The sequence below is a fragment of the Ciconia boyciana genome, chromosome 28 (assembly GCF_034638445.1).
Source record: "Ciconia boyciana chromosome 28, ASM3463844v1, whole genome shotgun sequence".
Lineage (NCBI taxonomy): Eukaryota > Metazoa > Chordata > Aves > Ciconiiformes > Ciconiidae > Ciconia > Ciconia boyciana.
In genome coordinates this window covers 1,988,505-1,992,790 of record NC_132961.1, presented here as the reverse complement: position 1 = coordinate 1,992,790, position 4,286 = coordinate 1,988,505, and the positions used below count along the sequence as shown (strand labels likewise).

At 71.0% G+C, this 4,286-nt stretch overlaps 1 long non-coding RNA gene across 1 annotated transcript; it reads right to left on the bottom strand.

Moving 5' to 3' along the window:
- Window positions 1-927: 927 nt before the first annotated feature.
- On the bottom strand, window positions 928-2,744 carry LOC140644731 (uncharacterized). Its single transcript, XR_012039825.1, has 3 exons — window positions 2,692-2,744; window positions 1,758-1,893; window positions 928-1,035 (listed from the first exon to the last, which is right to left on the bottom strand). It is a non-coding gene; the product is annotated as an uncharacterized lncRNA (long non-coding RNA).
- Window positions 2,745-4,286: the final 1,542 nt, after the last annotated feature.

Genomic DNA, 4,286 nt, shown 5'->3' with positions numbered 1-4,286 from the left:
AGGATGAGGCCCAGGAGCAGCCACAGCCCCGAGGCGAAGAGCAGCAGAGCCAGGGCCCCCGCGCCCCCCGGCAGCAGGGGGCTGGGGGGGGTCAGGGGCACCCCAAAACCCCCGGACCCCCCACCCCCCGGCAGCAGGGGGCTGGGGGGGGGTCAGGCACCCCAAACCCCGGACCCCACCCCACCCCCGGCAGCAGGGGGCTGGGGGGGTCAGCACCCAAAACCCCTGGACCCCCACACCCCCGGCAGCAGGGGCTGGGGGGTCAGGCACCCCAAAACCCCCAGGCCCCCGTACCTTTGGGGTACCCCCTTTGATGACCCCCTGACCCCCAGACCCCAAACATTTGGGGAGCCCATCTTTATGACCCCCGACCCCCAGGACCCCCAGCCCCCATACCTTTGGGGTACCCCCTTTTCGACCCCCAGCCCCCCAGCCCCCGTACCTTTGGGGTACCCCCTTTTAGACCCCCAGGCCCCCCAGCCCCCATACCTTTGGGGTACCCCCTTGATGCCCCCCAGCCCCCCATACCTTTGGGGCACCCCCTTTTAGACCCCCCAGCCCCCAGCCCCCATACCTTTGGGGTACCCCCCCTTTTAGACCCCCAGGCCCCCCAGCCCCCATACCTTTGGGGTACCCCCTTTGATGCCCCCCAGCCCTTCATACCTTTGGGGCCCCCCCTTTTAGACCCCCAGCCCCGTACCTTTGGGGGAACCCCCTTTAGACCCCCCAGCCCCCCAGCCCCCATACCTTTGGGGTACCCCCTTTAGACCCCCAGGCCCCCAGCCCCCATACCTTTGGGGTACCCCCTTTAGACCCCCCAGCCCCCCAGCCCCCATACCTTTGGGGTACCCCCCTTTTAGACCCCCCAGCCCCCATACCTTTGGGGTACCCCCTTTTAGACCCCCCAGCCCCCGTACCTTTGGGGAGCCCCCGGCGATGGCCCCCACCACCCCCAGGGAGGGGTCGAGCCCCGCGGCCTCGCAGAGCCCCAGGGACCCCCAGGAACAGCCACGTCCGGGGGCCCGCAGGGTGCGCCTGGGGGCGTCAGGGGGACCCAAAACCCCCAGCCCCGGGGACTGGCCCCGGCCCCCATATCCCACCCCACGGCCCCCCATATCCCACTCACCCAAACCCATGGGGTCCCCCACCCCAACGCCTGCGGCCCCCCAACACCTGGGACCCCCCCGAAACACCCGGGTCCCCCCCAAATATCTGGGTCCCCCCAGACCCCTGGGTCGCCCCCCGACCCCCAACACCTGGGTCCCCCCAATACCAGGGTCCCCCCCATATCTGGGTCCCCCAACACCCGGGTCGCCCCAAACCCCTGGGTCCCCCAAAACCCCGGGTGCCCCCAACCCAGGTCCCCCAAAATCCCCGGGTCCCCCCGGGTCCCCCAGACCCCCCAAAACCGGGGTCCCCCAACACCTGGATCCCCCAACCCCGGGTCCCCACATCCCGGGTCCCCCGGGTCCCCCAGACCCCGGGTCCCCCAAAATCCCAGGTCCCCCGGGTCCCCCAGACCCCCGGGTCCCCCCAACCCGGGTCCCCCGGATCCCCCACATCCCCGGGTCCCCCACATCCCCGGGTCCCCCAACCCCGGGTCCCCCAAAATCCCCGGGTCCCCCAGGTCCCCCCAACCCCGGGTCCCCCGGATCCCCCACATCCCCGGGTCCCCCAGACCCCGGGTGCCCCGGGTCCCCCCACATCCCTGGGTCCCCCGGGTCCCCCAGACCCCGGGTGCCCCCGGCCCCCCGTACCCGCAGCCGCCGCAGCCTCCTTCCCGCCGAGCGCAGCAGCCCCGGCCCAGGTGCCGCAGGGGGCCCGGGCCAGGATCGGGCCCCGCCGGGGCCCCAGGGACGCCCCGAAAAACGCCACCGGCCCCGCCTCCGCCATCTGGGGGACACGGCCGGGCCCTGCGTCCCCCACCCCTGGGCACCCCCAAACCCCTGGGCACCCCCCCCAGCCCCATGGCCCCCATATCCCACCCCATGGCCGCCCCCTCGTGCCCGGACCTCTGGGTCCCCCAAACATCTGGGTGCCCCCCAAATATCTGGGTCCTCCCCCACCCCATGGCCCCCCATATCCCACCCCATGGGCCCCCCCCCGTGCCCGGACCCTGGGTCCCCAAACACCTGGGGGTCCCCCCAAATATCTGGGTCCTCCCCACCCCATGGCCCCCCATATCCCACCCCATGCCCCCCCGTCCCCAGACCCTGGGTCCCCCCACATATCTGGGTTCCCCCCAGCCCCATGGACCCCCAAACCCAGCCCATGGCCCCCATATCCCACCCCATGGGCCCCCCCCGTGCCCGGACCCTGGGTCCCCAAACATCTGGGTGCCCCCCCAAACATCTGGGTCCCCCAGCCCCATGGACCCCCAAACCCAGCCCATGCCCCCCATATCCCACCCCATGACCCCCCGTGCCTGGACCCCTGGGTCCCCCAAACACCCCCCGGCCTCCCCCACCTCCGCAGCGAGGACCCAGGCGTCCGGGCCGCCCCTCCCTCCCCCCCGGCGTCCGAGGGATGCTCGGCCCCTCCCCCACCCTGCACCCAACCCCGGGGGGGGGAGGGGAAGGGATCGATCCTCTCCCCCCCCCCCCAGCATCCCGACATCCCCCGCGACAGTCGATTTTGGGGGGGGGGGGGAAGGGACCCCCTGCCCTCCCCCTCCTCCCCTCCCCATCTCACCTCGCAGCTTCCGCCGGATCAAACCATCCCCTCCGCGGGGGTCCGGGCGTTTGGGGGCCCAGGCGTTTGGGGGGGCCCAGGCGTTGGGGGGCCCAGGCGTTGGGGTCCCCCGAGGCTGCGGATGCTGCGGAGGAGGCGGGAGCGGCCCCTCCCCCGCGGGGGCGGGGCTCGGACGCCTGCGTCCCCCTCCCCCCGAACGGCTGGGTCCCCCCGGGAGAAGGGGGCGACAAGGGGAGGGGTCATGGGGGACAGGGGGACAGGGGCCACTGGGGCCACTGGGGACACTGGGGGGTAATGGGGGACAGGGGGTGATGGGGGATGGGGGGACACTGGGGGTCATGGGGGATGGGGGGACAGAGGGGTCAGGGACAGGGGGACACTGGGGGACAACGGGGTGACATAGAGGGGTCAGGGACATGGGGGACAGAGGGGACACTGGGGGACACTGGGGGTAATGGGGGACGGGGTCAGGGACAAGGGGGACACTGGGGGATAATGGGGGACACTGGGGGACAGTGGGGACACGGGGGGACAGAGGGGACAATGGGGGACATCGGGGTCAGGGACATGGGGGACACTGGGGACACAATGGGGGACAGTGGGGACACTGGGGGGACACTGGGGGACAGTGGGGACATTGGGGGACAGAGGGGACAATGGGGGACATTGGGGGACAGTGGGGGACAGTGGGGGACAGAGGGGACAATGGGGGACAGAGGGGACAATGGGGGACACTGGGGACAGGAACATGGGGGACAGTGGGGGACAATGAGGGACACTGGGGACAGTAGGGACACAGTGGGGGTCAGGGGGTGGCATTGGGGTCACTGGGGTGGCATCGGGGTCAGGGACTCGGGGGACACTGGGGACACTGGGGACACTGGGGGATAATGGGGACAGCGGGGACAATGGGGGACATTGGGAGTCAGGGACATGGGGGGACACTGGGGACACAATGGGGGACAGTGGGGACACTGGGGGACACTGGGGACAGGAACATGGGGGACAATGAGGGACAGTGGGGGACACTGGGGACACAATGGGGGTCAAGGGGTGGCATTGGGGTCACTGGGTGACACCGGGGTCAGGGACAAGGGGGACAGAGGGGACACTGGGGGACACTGGGAGGACACTGGGGTGACATCGGGGTCGGGGACATGGGGGACAGAGGGGACACAAAGGGGGACAGTGGGGACACTGGGGACACTGAGGGGACACTGGGGGACAACAGGGGGACATCGGGGGTCAGGGACATGGGGGACAGAGGGGACACTGGGGGACACTGAGGGACACTGGGGGACAACGGGGGACATTGGGGGACAACGGGGGACACTGGGGGACAGGGACACTGAGGGGACACTGGGAGGACAATGAGGGGACATGGGGTCAGGGACACTGGGGTGACCTCAGGGTCACTGGGGGACACTGAGGGGACACTGGGGGACAACGGGGGACATTGGGGGACAACGGGGGACACTGGGGGACAGGGACACGGGGGACATGGGCGACAATGAGGGGACATGGGGTCAGGGACACTGGGGTGACCTCAGGGGTCACTGGGGTGACATCGGGGGTCAGGGTACGGGAGGGACCCT